Source organism: Copidosoma floridanum, unplaced genomic scaffold, assembly GCF_036245765.1.
Source record: "Copidosoma floridanum isolate Cflo_tuat_1 unplaced genomic scaffold, Cflo_Japanese_pri ptg000001l, whole genome shotgun sequence".
Taxonomy (NCBI): Eukaryota; Metazoa; Arthropoda; class Insecta; order Hymenoptera; family Encyrtidae; genus Copidosoma; species Copidosoma floridanum.
The window spans coordinates 26,504,012-26,522,278 of record NW_028321878.1 but is presented as its reverse complement, the minus strand read 5'-3'; positions in this window follow the sequence as shown (position 1 = coordinate 26,522,278).

Sequence of the window (18,267 nt, the reverse complement as noted above, 5' to 3'; positions counted from 1 at the left end):
GCACGCTCTCTCTGTAGTTTTTCTGGGCTTGAGACCATAAAGGTATAATAATTATACCTCTATGCTTGAGACCGGCATCCTAAATGTGGCCACATTACGCGCGCGTTTTTTTTTTTTTTTTTAATGTTTGTTGAGAGTTCAACGAATTTATTTAAAATTCTACTCTAAGACAAATTAAATAATGGAAACTACTGATTAAGTAATACAACGAATTAATAAAATCTACGATATTTTGTAACTCTTATAATTTGAACTACTGATTTGTAAGTTGAATTATTTTCCGAAAGCACCATAATTATTTTATCAAGCGATTATTTTACGACTCGAATTGAAAAATATAGTACAATTCTCAGTGACGCATACATTATGTAAATAATTATAAAAATAATAATAAATATCGTGTAGTGAACAAAATTTTTACAGAAATTGAAATTCATGACTCCTATCACACACAGCAGCGCATCCTATCTCGTTTGTATCCTTTTTAAAGCGAGAAATTATTTGCAGTTATTACAGCTAAGAATAATTATAGTAATAATAATAATAATGTCTACTAAATGTTATGTACAACACAAAAAGTCTACATTCTTTGTACTAAAACAAGAAATTTTTTCTACATGACTTTCTAAGACATACTAATCAATCATTTTTAATGTACAAAAGATAAAAAAAAAAGTATTTTGTTTATAATTTTTAAAAAAATTTTAAAACTAATTTATGGAATACTTTCAAGCAATTCAAGAATTTGTTAATGTCATTAACTGTAATGCAATCTTAAATATAAAATTTTGCTGTACGATTCTTCTACGACAAAATACAGTACGCTTACTTTATTGAGCACTAGTAATAGAATTTAACATATGTAACTAACTTAACAAAATTATTTAATATTGTAACCATATGTACTAAAAACGTCACCCAAAGGTTACCTTGCAGCATTGAATAACGAATAACCAAATTATCAATGTTTTTAAACTTAAAACCGACATTGAACCTCAAATATTTTGTTATAAATTATTTGAAAAATAAGATGCCAGAATGATGAAATATTTCCATATTTCTATAACACTTAATTACCTTAAGACTACAAAATAAATATTTACATATATATACAACATGTTATCGATGTTATACGATTCGCAATTTCTTATTTTTAGTGACAAACTCATTATCTAAATCATGCCTTTTACTGTGATTATGATCACTTGTCTTCCAATAAATTTTGACTAATAACAGCTTTTCTAACGATAACAATCTGTGGTTGTAACATTTATTGGTTTTATCAAACCATTCAGGAAATTTTTCATTCGTGTATTTTTCGACAATTTCTTTCAAAGTTAAAAGCAATTTTCTTCGATACCAAACACTCACGGTGATCGTTAAAAGCATGCAACTGGCAACTTATTATTTTAACAAAGTAATCACTCGCTCTAGTTAAATAAATGATACTGAGCAAATTCGGATCTGAATGAGGATATTCCCTTTTTTCTAAATATATTTTGCTGTCACTTAATTGCTCTGTCAAAGGCTTACACATAATTTTTTCACAATCAGAACACCTATTTTTTATTAGCAACGCCTTACATACATAGCCACTGAGAAATGTAATCGAATTTAGTTCGAACAAGTATTTTTCTTCGAAATCTGGCGCTGTACTAGAATCGATGGGTACAATTGATTGCATTATTTCAGCAACATTTAAAATTTCATTAATTTCGTCAACTTTAGCAGAGTTATATTCAGGTAACATAACACTTTCTTCTACATGTGGATTAAAATTTAGATCAAAATTTGATTGTTCACTGTTTTCAGTTGTACCCAACGATGTTGTGTCATTAGTATTTACAGGTTTTGCACTCAATGAAACCGATGAGTGAGTTTCATTTAAAATAACATTACCTCGCTTACTGGTACCAATATCATCAGTTGATAAGACGTGTCTAAAACTTAAACGATACATTCTGCAGGTAGGATTAAAATTAAAACTGCATCTTCCTCTAAATTTAGAATGAGCATGTTCAACGCTATCTTGGTTGCAAAGACCTGTCGCGAGCGCAAAGTTAGGAAAATCTGAATTTAAATCTTGATGAAGTAAAGTTAAGGCTCTTACTGTTTGTAGTAAACCAGTAAAACAAGGTGGTCTCGAGCGTCTAATACAAGTTTTACCTGTAGAACTTTTAGTTACAACCACAGTATACTATTTTTCAGACCAATCAATAAATGAATTTTAGCGTTACAGGATCTCTGGATTGTCATTGGATAAAGGGCGTTTCTGTTTATCAACTGTGCGCAAAGAATAACTATTTCAAGCATCTATTACTGCATCTAGCGTCTCGATATATTGTACAAATTTTGCCGCAGTATCAGATGCCAACCCATGAGGATCCTGAGAAGCAGTATGAACAGCAGCAGCCATTCGACGGCTCAACAGTTGCATAGCTGATTTAACATTCATAACTTCAAAATTTTTTGGTGTGAAATGGCTTTGATTTAAATATCCTAATACGTTTGATGTAGAATTATTTGAGTCAAGCTTCCACGTCTCAAGTATATCTCTGCAGTTCATAACAATTTCATCATTTACATATATATACCAATAAGATCTCAATTGAACAAGCAATCTTTTAATAAGGTGAGGCCAATCAAAAATTACATAAATTTTACGATCATCAAGATGAAAAAAAGGTTCTTTAACGGATGAATTTAGCAATTTCCAAGCAAGTTTTTGATTATTAGAACCATGATCGCAAACAATGACCTTAACATTCGCTCCTATCTTAAATAAATCCCTTAATGTTTCCAACAAAATATCATATAATTCTTCGCACGATGCGCCATGTTCATTAAATCCATAAGATAATAATTGGCACCAAGGATTTTTCGCATTTATGCTATCCAAACAGAATAATAACGCGTGATTTGCTAATTTCGATCCCCTTCGATTCTCACCTATATCAACAAACCCTTCAATTAAATCTTGAGCTTTCGAATACTCTTCACCGGATTTTATAGACATTTCATGGAATTTCAAAGCGCACACGCGTTCTTTAGGAGGGAACGAAGTAAGCATATTATCAAGCATTTGCAATACTACATTGTTTAATCCCGGTAAAACATAGTATTCAGCGACCCACCCTCTAACCGTTGATTCTTTAGCCAACCGCACTTTAAGGTCCCGCAACCAACTGTAACACGCTGCTGAATGATAATAAATAATTTTACAAAGGTTTCTTTCTTCTTCATTATACTCGGTTTTGTCTCGTTTTAATTGCATTTTAATTAAAGTAGTTGCAGCTTTAGAAAGACCTTTGCCTTCTAAGATGTCGTCGATGGTGCGAATTTCTGTGTTCATTAAATTTTGGATGGAGTGTTCCTTACGTTTAACTTGTGGTTTTAAATTTTTAATTAATCTTTGGTACTTGGCTTTGTCGTCTTCTAAATCTGCAACTCTTTTTCGGAGTCTAAGAATCATCTGTCGAGCTTTGAGTAAAGTAGATTTTAATTTGATCTTTGAAGAAGTTGTATCAGTTATATTTGAAGAAGAATTAGTTGTATCAGACACTCTAAAATCTGTCGTTGGAACATTACAAACGTTAGAAACATTGTTGATGCGACTATCAAATTTTTTAGTCTTATTCTCTTGACTGACCCTCTCATAACTTAAGTATTTTTCATTACTCTCAACATCTTCAAAATCAAAAAATAATCTTTTACCGGATGGATACGTTACATCGCTTGGTCTTTTTCTGAGAACCGGAATTTCCTCTACTACGTCATTCACGCCCAAAGTTTGTTCACTATTTACAGCAACACTTTGTTCGATATGGAAATCAACTGATGCTTCTTCGATGGGATTAATATGAACGCCTTGACATTCATTTAGCGATTCTGATGCCCCATCAGCATTAACTGACGAGACATCAGCATTACTAAATGATGCTGAAGACGCATTGTCAACTCAAGCCGTTGTTTCTGTGAGTACCGTATTCTTTACTTTAGATCGCTGCTGTGTGTGTGCTACGTGATATTTTTGCATATAATTTTCATAAACAACTTTTGCTTCAGGAGCCTGCCAATGAATAGGAGTACTGTTCCGTTTTAAACCCTTTATTTTACCGGTTTTGTCTTTCACTAAATCAGCATCATTAAAATGTCCGTCACAAATTCCCGCAGATCGCTTGGAAGACAGTGCCCAGAGTTTCATTGTAGTGTTACCTGTTGAAAGAAATATTTATGACTGGTACAATTAGTTTCGATATTAAAAATTATTGTTGATTGATTGAATGACGTCTATCATTTACTTAAATGATAGCCAAAAATGTAAAAGTATTATCTGAATATTTCAAGTATTTTTTATTCTAAACGGATAAATCCTACACTTGAAATGATTGTGGATTATATATCTACCCCATCTATGCCGTTCTTAGGCACAAGTCTGCTTTTGAAAACTTATTATGTACTATAGGGATTGTTACGTTCAACTAACATTCAAATTTTTCTGGGAAAGATATTCATTAGTTTTAAGAAATTCTGTTTTTGAAGTTATACTTCTGTAGGCACGTTATGCGTGAGAGTAAATCAACGATTTCAGATTGGTGACCTTGAGAAATGTGTAACGCAAGTGGATTTTGCATGTTACTCCCCCTTCACCCCACCCCCTTTGACATACTTTCGGTTCCATTCACACCATACAACACCTCAGAAAATAGTTTCCAAAAAGATTTGAATCTCTGACCTCCTGCACACTAGCCGAGGTCCTCGTCCATTCTGCTATGAGCGCTCCTAATATTGCAAATTCAATTACTTAGACTTATGGTGCGGTTCGTAATTTATTTAAAGTGTATTTTTGATTTTTTTAAAGTTTTGATTACTGTTAATCATTTAATATTGTTTGTTTATAGATTTTTTTAATGAATTAATAATTAATTTATTTAATAAACTAAGTTTTTTGTAAAAAGTTTTCGAAAACTTAAAAATTAGTATATTTCAGCAGAGTAGCTTTCTTGTATATAACAAAATTTTTATTTATTTATTATCAATTTATGACTTGCAATACATATAATTGTTTATACGATTTTTACATATTTTTTCAACATTTTTAAAAATTAAAAAAAAAATTTTTGTATACTATAAGTACAGTAATTGATTTTTATTGCGTTTTATTCTTTCACAATTTTTACTTTGAGATTGAGGTGATTTTGTGACTTACGGACGTACATCACATAGTTAGCGGGAGAAAAGTTCTGAAAGATGAGAAGAGCGCAAATATATGCAGCAACACTGGCAGTTATCTTTCTCATATGGTACACGAATTAAGCAGTGGCGAGTGTACATAACAACTAATAACGTACAGAAATACACACGAAAACACACATATGCATTTGCCGTATCACCAAACTACTTGTTATTAATTAATATAAGCACACATTTACATCTGTAATTAAGAAATTCCTGAATTAGTAATCCAAACAGATTGTCGCTTCTTGTCTGCAGGGAATCAACGCAACGTATGTCCATTATGAGGGCCGTTGTGGCAGTGACAATTTTGGCACCTTGCATAAACGCTGTTGTTTTCCATTTTTCTGTTTTAGTCACTTTAACTATAACAACAAGTATATACAACGCCAGAAAAATATTACATAGTCGTAAACCACAGCAAGAAAATAGCAGGTATACTGAACGCATAAATTGTCGAAAAAAAAAAAAATAAATAAATAAATAAATGTCAGAAAGTAAACGTAATTAACACTCTCCCTGCTAAGATAAATCTCCTATGATGAAGTATAAACGTCTTGAGGTGATCGTTGCCAAAAACTGCACAACACTGAATACTAATTACTAAAAATTAGTGTCACGGTAATATATGATTACTGCTAGGCAACTCTGTAAGCAAGACTGATTTGCGCCATCGACAGCTCCGTCAATCAGTATGATAAAAACAAAACAGACGCGGTTGAGAACAAAACAACAGCGCTGTGGGTAATAACGCACTAATATAGTTATATATATATATATATATCACTTCATACGTTACGTTTCTTGCGCATGCGCACAACGAGAGCGCAAGACCTCAATGTATGTGTTGTATGTACATGAGTAGTTATTGTGACTCAGTGGCCCGTCACAACAAACCCCCACCACCTAGACTGGTGAGACTTTGCTGACGAGGCACTGTACCGCTGTACACTTACTAGAAGGAATTACAACGACTTCTTCTTTCACCTACCTTTCCCCACCACTGCTAAGATTACAGGAGCCCCGTTTGCATACATGTATGTGTTTGATTCTATTAAATTGATTGGAGGAAGTAGAAATTACCGTATAAAGATTGAGTGAGAGGAATAGAAAGTATAAGAGTTCTTGTTCTGGCTTAGCTTTTACTAAATCGAAAATTTTTAGGCCAAAAAAAAAGTTATCAAATACGTACCTTTATCTATGATGATGACAATTGGTAGCTGCGATGCGAAGCAAATACATGTTTTTAATGGTCATTCAACTTGGATTGGCATTTTTGGCACAACCAACCATTAACACTTTTATAAAATCCCCACACATATTCACCTTTTTCGTTTTCTCTGTAATAAATTTTATAACACCATACGTACTTGTCACCACGTCTAACTTTTATTTTTTCTGAACATCCGTATATAACTGAGATTAAGTTTTGTTCACATATTTTACAGTCATAGTTAGCATTGCTAAATCCTTTAAAATTATTTTCACTGTTACTGTCACTACCGTACTCTCCACTATTGTAAGGTATTTCTCTACCGACGGAAATCACAGACGAAATCGAATCATTTTTATTATTACTCGATACATTATTTAAATACGCCACGTAATCAAAATCACTGTAGATGACGAATTCATCATTTCCGACAAAAATGACGCTATTTTCATCACTGTTTAATGCAATAACTGTTATTTTATCACATTCACTGTCACTATTGTCACTTACCGTATTAATAGCACTATAAACAATTTTATCGGTGTTTTTGTCTCACTCACTACCACCTTCTCCATTCACATTATTCACAAACCTTTTTTTGAAAGGTAATAAAACAGCGTTGTTTCCATCAGATAATGGTCTTTTTTTTAAAGACAAAGAACAAAAATTGTTTCCAGCCATAGTTTTTTAAAAAATGTATCGGCATTTGACTAACCTTTCATATTTCTTCATTAAACAATGTTTTATTAATATGTCATTATTCTGACTGAAATAAATCACTGCGCGCACTGGTTGACGATTATTTCGGGACCTGTAAAATATTCTTCGGGAAAGCCATTGTGGATTAACGAGTCCAAAATCTCTTGCCACAATATTAAAACTCACTATACTTGTTTGACACACTCGAAAACAAGTCTGAAACAACAAAATTTTACTGATTACACGCACTCCCGCAAAATTAGTAAATAGGTATGGTCGTTCACAGCGTGCCAGTAAAATTTCCAAAAAAATTGGCTGCGGTTCGAGTGCACTCTCGATTACAACATCACGATTTGGAATTGTCTCAGCTTTCGAAGGCTCCTTATCCTCTGGAAGCATATTGTTAACTGACTTGATGGTACACATCATACCAATAATGCGGTAAGTTGAAGTTTCAGAGTCCGCACAATTTTATATGCGAGACACATACGAATATTTGTCACTGCGTATGTTTTATTTTCATTGGACAGAACGACGATAAGTAACATGTAAAAAGTTACATACCAACACCCACACGTATGTATAATGTTCACTGTGTAAAAAATACCGTGAGACTTGAGGAGAGGAGTCCCCATGAAGAGGGTGGTAATCACATCGTAGAAGTCAAAAAACAGTAATCAGCTTGTTGAGTCTTTCACGCAGAATTGGATACAGTTGTCACCTTTCTTTGCTAATACGATTCGCATGACATACGATCTTTCCGTCAAAAGCATCACAGACCAGTATTCTATTGTGAGGTATAAAATGCAAAAATTGTATTTTTTTTTTTTTTTAATGATCGCGTCGTACAAGATTCTTTCATCGAAAAAGTCTGCCCAAGGTCCCAGGCGTCTATAGTTACATACGTGCACGTGCACACGACTGTAAAATGCACACTGTGCAATTATACCTGGATAAAAAGTCAAAAAACTGTAATCAGCTTGTTGAGTCTTTTACGCAGAAATGGTTACAGTTGTCGACTTTCTTTGTTAATACGATTCGCATGACATACGATCTTTCCGTCAAAAGCATCACAGACCAGTATTCTATTGTGAGAAATATAATGCAAAAATTGTAAAAACTGTATTTTTTTTCAATATTTATCGTGTTGTACAAGATTCTTTCATCGAAACAGTCTGCCCAAGGTTCCAGGCGTCTATAGTTACATACGTGCACGTGCACACGACTGTAAAATGCACACTGTGCAAGTATACTTGGATAAAAAGTAATATGAGACTTTTTTTGCGTAGAGATGGATGAATCTATCGTGTAAGACATTCGATTGTTCGAAAAAAATAGAAAAACTTGCAAAAACCGTAGTTTTCTTTTCAATAAATATCGTATGATGTAGAATACGCTCCAGGAGTTTCAAGTTACACACATGAGCGTGTGCCCCTAATACACACTGTGTACATTACCATGTAAGGCAATTGATTATTCATATGAAATACAAAATCAGCATTTTTTCTTTTTCATCGAAATTCATTACACCTCGTGCACCCCACTTTGGTGGACTTTGGGAGGCTGCAGTCAAAAATGTTAAGCATCATATGAAACGGGTCATCGGAGAAGCCACGGTCACCTTCGAAGAGCTTTCAACGCTCATGGCGAAAATTGAAGCCTGCCTAAACTCTCTACCTCTTTGCCCTCTTCGAGATGATCCACACGAGCATCTTGCATTGACTCCCGCTCATTTTTTAGTTGGCTCGCCAACCTTACTATTTCCAGAAGCATACCACGAAGATGCCAGCCCATCATCTCATGTAAGCCGTTAGAGACTGCTCAACGTCATGCAACAGTCTTTCTGGGCACGGTGGAGGAAAGAAGCGCTTTAGCAAATGCAGCTTTCCAACAAGTGGCTTCAGCCTCAAACCAACGTACAAGTTGGTGATGTCGTGTTGGTCAAAGACGAGCTCACTCCGCTAGGACGATGGCCCCTGGGTAGAATCATCGACGTTCATCAAGGTACAGACGGCTTAGTCAGAGTCGCTTGCGTCAAGACCACCAAATCGACAGTTAAACGCCTTATCGTCAAAATCATCAAGCTTCCTAAGGATGAAGAGCTGCTTCAATTCTACATTGATCAAGTTGATTCGTTAAATGAAAAAAAATCAAACTGAAAAAAAAAACTTATTTCGCGTTAGCTCTCGTGACAAGTGAGTTATATATCTTTTCAGTTAATTTTGTTATTTACCTTTTTAGTTTAATTTTCTTTTCAACTTTTGTTTCATCAAGTAAAGAAAACTTGTATGCAAAAGTAACTATGCGCTAACTTAGCTTAGTTCCTAAGCAGTTTGTTAATTTTAATTTTCTTTTCTTTTTTTAATTTTATTGAGAGGTCATTGTAATACTGATTCACAACCGGAATTCAGCCTAGGATTAGCTGTCTATCGACATCAGGCTTTCCTATTTCGACTTCAGACCGTATATCACCTTTCGACGAAACATTTGGTTCAACAATACATCGTTGAATTCATAAAATGTAAAAATAATTATCTGTGGATATGTCATTCATCATACAGACGTTCTATAGATAAGATACTGTGAGCTGCTAGTCCACAGTATTTTCTTTCACTTCGTTCAACACCTATTATTATGAAGTATATTACCAAAATGCATTTAATTAGCGTTATTAGGTGTTTGTTACGTATTGCAAATGTTTACGAATTGCATATTCGTACAATGTGCGATAGCGAGTGGAGTCGTCATTTAGTGTCATTATCCATGGATGTACTAGTAAAAAAGATGTATTTTCTTGTACTACATTGTAGAATAAGAACGATTAGTGATGCGTTTGAGTGCGGGCTTTTTAATAACATAGTGGTTCTCGAAACAGTTGTGAAAGCAGTCAAATAAAGAGCCGACAATAAGGACCCACTGGCAAAAGATTTAATACGATGTTACTGCAAGTTTTTTTTTATTTCTATCCGTATGAAATCAATTTTTTTGATTTTTTTTTTTAAATACTTGTTACAGTTCTTAAACGTATACATAACGACACATCCGGAGATGAGGTAATATTGCAATGCGTCAATGCAACTACGAGAGAAGGTAAATAGAGTATACGATGTATTTTATTTAAATAGTATGATCGTAACTCCGATTAATTTTTTTTAGTGGATGAACGAATTCCGTCGACGAGCAGAGTCGACAAAACTATACATGAAGACGTCAGAGATGATGGTAAGTAACAAAATTACTCATATTTTTCGTCTAATAATCATAATTTAAATTCTTTCAACGTATTTACTTTTTAGATGAGGAAAATAGTAATGATTTTACTAGCAGCAGCAGTAGCGGTAGTAGTACTACTGCTACTTCTTTAAATACTGTAAACAAGATGTAAAAATTTTAAGACTAGCTTGCGTGGCTTATTGAAAAAATTTCGAAAAATTCGAAGTGGATCCTTTCATTGAATGTACGACAATAGCCTTGACATGCATGCGTGTCTACAAGAAAAAATTTTTAAGAAAAAATCAAATCAGTATTATACCACCAAGAGGTTACAGATTAGTAAATAATCAGTCTGAAGTAGCGCTGAAGTGGCTGTGTTGGATGGAGAAGCGTGTTCTCGATCGGCTCATCGAACATGCTGGACGATGCAAAGAGAAACGCTTACCAGAAGGTATCGTTCTTGATGGCTATTGCACTACACAAATTGATGTGGATAACCATCGTGGCATCGTATTACAGTTTCATGGTTGTTTCTGGCATGGTTGTCCACGATTTTTCAGAATAAACAGAGATTTTTCTTTAACAACTGGTGATACAATGGACGAAAGATACGAAAGTACCTGTGCCATTAGTGAAAAAATAATGGCGTGCAGTTACCAGCTGATCTAAAAGTGGGAATGTCTTTTTAATCAAGAAATTCGTAACAACGAGAACCTTCGAGATTTTCTTCAAGAAAATGAAGGTTATTGGAGACAAAAACCTTTCAACCCACGTGAAGCGTTTTTCGGAGGCCGTACTGGAAATACAGTTGAAAAGTATGGATACCAAGGGACAGAAAAAATTAAGTACGTCGATGTTTGTTCATTGTACCCTTATATATACAAACGTAGTAACTTTCCCGTTGGTCATCCATTAATATACGTAGGACGAATAGATTGTCGAAGAATTATTGGAGACAACAATGAATTATCCCTTGTAAACGGTTTAATCATGTGTGACGTGCTACCACCGCGAAATTTATACCATCCCGTGTTACCAGTAAAAATGCATAACAAGTCAATTCTTCTACTGTGTCGTACATGTTGCGAAAATATGATTCAAGAAGATTGTCCGCACGAAGATGTGAATGACCGTATTTTGAAGGGTACATGGATATCTGACGAAGTCAAGATGGCTGTTCAAGTACGTTATGTAGTAAAAAATTTTTATGAAATATGGCAGTATAGAATGATACAATTAAATCAAGAAACTAAAGAAGGAGGTTTATTCGCAAATTACATCGAAGAGTTTTTTAAGCAAAAAATACAGGCTTCTGGTTTTCCCTCCAAGTGTCTCACAAATGAAGACAAGGATACGTGTATTGATGAAATACGAGATGCTGTAGGATTAGACCTCGATAAAAGTGAAATAACTTTAAATTCTGGATCAAGATTCGTTGCTAAATTGTGTCTGAATTCTTTGTGGGGTAACTTTGGCCAACGCGAAAATTAAAAAAAAAACAGAAGTCGTAACGATCGCTGAAAGATTGATGGAATTACTTACCAGTACAGAAATAGATGTTAGCGGTATTTTGGCTGTAAAAGATGAAACGTTGTACGTAAACTGGAGATATAAAATTAAGGCTTTAACACCAACTGCATCAAGTAGCGTAGTTATAGCTGCTTTTGTTGTAGCCCAAGATCGGTTAAAATTATTTACTTATTTACATGTATTGGGACCGCTTGCACTATATTATGATACGCATTCTATTTTTTACATGAGTCGAGAAGGAGAGCCCGATTTATCTCTCGGTACAACACTTCGTTGTATACAGGTATCGGTACATACATAACATCGTTTTTATCTGATAGACCAAAGTTTTATGCGTACAAATATAAAAAATCTAATGGCGATAATGAAGAGTATGTTTGCAAGGTAAAGGGTATTAGATTAAATTATACCAACAGTCAAAAGATAAATTTTGACACAGTTCACGAATTGATTATATTGGATGTATCAGAAATCATCTTGTCAAATAATGTTATACGGCGAACAGCTTTTTATGATGTGATAACAACCTAAAACAAAAACTTGCAAACCAGTTCAGGGAAAAAGGAGATTCGTAACTGCAGATGCAAGTTACGCATACAGATACAAAACACACGACTGAGCAGTGAGTCTGTGGATACTTTTTGCATTGTGATGACTCAATCATTTTACGGCAAAAGGCATTTTGTAGAGTATAATGATGGAGCAGAGAAGGGGGAAATGCTCAGTAGCCCAAAGTACGACCGTGGTCTTTGGTTCGATCATTTCTCTTCCAACGGTGTACGCTTCAACAACTAACCGATAAGATAGGTCCAAAACTTAGTAAATCAAATTTTATCGCATCTCGCTCAAAGAGCGATGATAATGACGATTGACAAATTCCTCTTTCAAAAAAATCATACGATAAAAAAAATAAAAAATATGTTTCTCAAAATGTTTTTCACAACCCCCCCAAAAATGGGTACAAACTTATAAAAAAATAAATGGTAGAAAAAAACGGCCCTTTTCAGGGCCAACACATTACTCATTAACAAATAGAAAATTTTAAGCGAGAATGTTCTGCGTGTTTTTAGTTATTTAAATGTAATTAATTATCATATGTCAGCACATTCTTGAAAGTGTTTCGGTGAATGATTTATAATCAACCTCAGCAGAAACGTTGCAACGGATGTTTATACCTTATTGTTTAGTCAAACATAAAATATATTCCAAGAAATTTTACATCAGCACATTCTGTAATCTTGAAAACCAAAACTGTCTGGAAAGTTATCCCCATCATTACAATATGTATTTAAACTGATTAGTCGTGCAAACCGCTTTTGAGTAAATTCTAGCTGTATGTTTGAGCAACAGCGGCAGTGGCTGCGGCGGCTGTAACAAGAACTCGATTGGTGGTTGAATCTACGGAACAAGCTGATTGACCGCGCGACCCGCCTTTGCGCTAGCTTTTCAACAGCGCTCGTGGTCCCACGAGCGGTCCGTGGAGGCCCCTGCCGTGGCAATCAGCTTTTACGACAGAGTTTAGTTTGACAGTATGGATACTCGATGGCAACACTCGTGGACGTGCACTCTGAGTGGACCTACTGGTTGCGGTAAAACCGTGTTTATCAAACGTTTTTTGTGACATATTGATCGTATGAGTGATACTCGCTTCGAACGGATCATTTCTTGTTATGGTGAATCGCAGTCTGATTACCGAGATCTTGGGAGTAATATCGAATTCCACGAGGGATTATCACAAAATAGCGAATGGGTGGGTGACTAGAGACCAAAACTGGTCATTACTTTAACTCGTTAATTTGAGGGTATTCTTTATCTCGCAAAATATATTTCATCAAGGTAAGGGCCAGCACGATATTTCGCTAAACTCGCAATACATTGTCATCTTTAAAAATTTACGAGATCGCGCAAAAATACAACATCTTTCGAGACAAGTATGTCCGGAAAATCCTCGGTTCTTGCAAGAAGTGTATTGGGACGCTACTTTCCGACCATTTGTTACCTTTTCTTATATCTCAAGCAAAATACATCGGACTATTGTCGATTTCGAACTTGTATTTTCCCAGATGACGAGTATCTGTACGGATAAGTGGCTAAAAAACAGAAGAAAGGAAGCGACACGGTGAATCAAGTTTCAATCGTATCGTTGTAATGGCGTCAAAGTCACGTTCCCCGTTTGGTCGAAAACACGTCGCCATTTTAAGAGCTCTTTATCATCTCGACACCGAACGACAGAGGGCCCTGTTGCGCAATGCCGGCACGACGCTAATCAAGTATATTTGCGAGTGCGCGTTGAACATTCTCGAAGGAAACGTTCTGCTAACTGCGGCGCACAAAAAACGCTTGCGTAGACACGCCGACGTTCTCAGAAAACTCGCCAACGCAAAAATTCATCTGTTGTCGAAGAAAAAAATCATTGTGCAACAAGGAGGAAGTTTCTTACCTGCTTTGTTGGGTCCACTCCTTGGATCGTTGTTGTCGATGCTGTAACTAAAATGGAGTATGCGAAAAAAATGATTCTTCTGCCTCAAGAAAGCGTGAACCGATTTTGAAGAACGTTTCTCAACGATGGTCTAAAATCTGTGCAAACGCCGGGTACAACGATGAGCCGACTCGATGCAGAAATGAACGACATCTTGAATTTGCCGTATACAGACGAGCGACAAAAGTAAAAGAAATATCAACAAATTTTGCAACGGTATTTACACCTTAAGGAATTGGACAGTAAAAGAAAACGACATGCTGGCACAATTACAGAGAACACCAAGGCATCACAAGATAACGATCTCTCTGATGATGACGTCGACGAGAACAGAGAAAAGCTTGAAGAGGAGGAAAGACAGGATGCCAAGGTTATCGAAAGCGTACCGAAAAAGTATTGTCAAAAAGCTGCAGTTGTGGTACGACGATTGCGTGTTATTGGTAACTTTGACTGAAGCAATGATCATACCGTCATCATAGGTGGCGTTCGTATACTACAGTCAAACATTGTCAATCTGGTGAACAATACCTTGAGAGAGAGAAAAAAAACGCACAACGGTGGTACGTGATCAGTTTGCAGTGGCACTTTTTATGGCAAACATTCCACAAGAGTGTGTTGGAAACGCGCGAGTATTAAAATTACTGATCGACGACGACGACGATGACGACAATGATAAATTAAAATCGTCAAATAAGAGTCCAAGATCTACGTCGAATAGTGAGAGTTTTCTTGATGAAAGTGGTACTGAATCAACGGCGTCACCGGAAAATAAAAAAAAAATTAAAAAAAGTTGCGCCTTCGTCAAAACAAGTGCGAGCATGGCGTCGACTGAGCGAAAAAGTGACCAAGGCGAAGAAACAGAAGTAAAATTCGAGGAGGAGGAACAAGACATATTTATAAAAATCCAAAGTACAAGGTTGGAGATTTGGTTTGCATCGATAAGACGAGAAGTGTCTTTGCCAAAGGTTACGAAAGTGGTTGGACTTTAGAGTTGTTTAGAATTATACGTATCTCTTGCACGCGACAACCTCCAGCATATTTTCTCTAAGATTTGGCTGACGAAGACATTGACGGTTTCTTTTACGAGGAAGAGTAGAACAGAGTGCGAAAGGAATTATCGAGAGCTTCTTCGAGGTTGACAAGATATTGAAAAGTCGAGGTTAATGACGTTTCAAAGAATATATCGTCAGCTGGAAAGAGAATCCTGAAATATTTAATTCCTGGGTGAAAGGTAATTATTTAAAAGATATGAAATGAAGGACGAATTTTACGTTGTGTTACCTAGCAACAGTAGCATGCAGTATTACCCTGATAATACTACGATGCATTACGTGACAAGATTAACTCAGCAAATTAGTTTATAAGGTCGATGGAGTGTTGGTATAACAGAGATTCAATTACCATTGACGTTTAAACATGCGATCAAAGGTAGCGAAAGAAAAATTACCCTAAAATGCATACCACGGGTACACAATAATGTACATAGAGAACGTCCTGTGATTAATGTAGATTATTGCATACGCCCTGGTCTATACGCAAATATCGAAGAAATGATACAAGAAATCAATAGTTTTGATACCGCGAGATCATGTGGTTTTCAGTTTGGAAAAAGGTGGCTACGTAGTGGCTAAGTTAGTATGTTCCAAAACAGCGCGCAGTGAATATACATATCGCTTACTATTATCCGAAAAATTACGTAAGATCTTGGGCTTTGAAAGTACAACATGTCTTTTCTTGGAAAATAACGAAATTCGATTGATCTGATTGGTCATCTTCATTGCGATGTATGCAATCAGGAAAAATTACTCATCAATGGTATCGAGGTGAGAGTGCTATTAGTAAGATTTCGCGATGCATTTTGTCTCATAGACACTTCGAACTTGGTTTCGGTTCGTATCGAAGAAGCAAATCTTTTAGTGCGACGCGTTAAAATGAGCCCATCTGTTTTGCTAGCCCATACCAAAGCTTTTTCAAAGAGCACGGCAAAATATCCGCTCACGCGTGTCGAAGTAAAAGCTATGACGATGAACAGCGGTATTCATGGTAAAACTTTGGATAATATTATTTTGGGGCAGTTACCTAAGCAAATGATAGTCGGTTTCGTTAAAAATCAAGCTTATAATAGCGATCGCACTATGAATGCGCTTAAGTTTTATTATTTCAATATTAATTTTCTTTGTTTGTACATTAGCAACGTTCAAATTCCTTCCATACCATTACAGCCAGACTTTAAAATGAATAATCTATACATAGATGCTTATCATACTTTGTTTTCGGGTTCTGGTATCCACTTTCTAAATGAAGGAAATCACATCGATCGCGAATCTCATCCCAACGGTTACTGTCTCTTTGCTTTCGATTTAACACCAGATTTATCGGCCAACAAATGTTCTGATTGGAACTTGATCAAACACGGCAGCGTTAGATTGGACGTTCGATTTGCCGACGCTCTAACTACGACTGTTCACTGTATAGTAGATGCCGAGTACGAGAATATTCTCGAAATTGATGCATCACGTCAAATCATGGTTGACTTTAGTCGGTAGATGGTGCCACTAACTACGTATACTTACACTCGCTGCTTGGACATGTCAGTCGTCTCTTGGTTTAGTTTCTGTTGGTACGCTCAATCAGCCATAAAACGCAATGGACCTCGTAGTTGACATTCGTTATTTCAAGGTGAAAAAAGACGTAACGATGCCGAAAGAAATTGCTATCGTTGTTTTGAACAATGACTTTTCCGCACATTGGGTAGTAATACCTTCTTGTCGCTTGCAAAAATTGAGTAAGGAGGCACAACTACAGAATATTTGGTTGACCCAACATCATCATAGACTTGATTTCTTTGATGGTGAAGTACCTTTAAAAGCGATTTTCAAAATTTTATATGATATTGGAAGAAATACACGCAAAATTTACGTCAGAGGTTGTGAAAAGTGGTACGATTTGCACAAAATTACAAATTGTGAAGTAATAAATTTGGAATACGAGATTGACTATGCCTTTGAAAGCCTTATCAGTGGAGGAGTATTGCATACACCACGCATTAATGCCAGATTATCGAAAATATGTGCTTTGAATAATGTTTATAAATTAAATTATTGGCTCTGTAAGCACAATTTTGACAAGAAATCATCAAAAACAACAAATTAACCATGTTCAGTTTGCAAATACTGCAGTACCTCTCGAAAATCCCTTTGCATACTGTGGGTGTATTTCTGGCAGATCAGATCCCACGGGTGTTGACGAAACTGATAACGCTTGTCATAAACACTGACAATCATTCAAAGCCAGGTACTCATTGGGTTTCTATGTATGCTGATAAACAAGGTAATGATTTTTATTTCGATAGCTATGGTGTACATCCGTATATACCGGATCACATTAATCACTCACGAAAAAATTGTTAAAATCTTCGTTGGAATATTAAACAGCTACAAAGCCTATCCTTAAATGTATGCGGTCAGTTTTGTTTAATGTTTCTGTTTTACATGAGTCATGGATTGGAATTTAGAAAATTTCTTGAAAATTTTTCCGATGATTTAAAAAAAAATGACGAAATCGTGAGATGTTTTATTTCGTTAAGATGTAATAAAAGAAATATAAACTATGTATCGAGTAGCTGTGGATGTCTAATAAAATGCTTACAAAGTAGTTGTAGTCAAATGTCGTTGATATAAATTATTTATCAGCGCATTCGAAAAAAAAGTACCTACAGACTGTTATAAATTCCAAGAAATAAAAATGTTAGCATATTATAAACCTACTTCTGAATGTTTTGTAAGAAATACTTGGAGGTGTTGTTTTGACAAGCTCAAACGCGATTTACCACCTCCAAGCGTTTTTAATATCCCCACTGTTTCGAATAACGAGTAGTACATATTTGTGCTTCAATAAA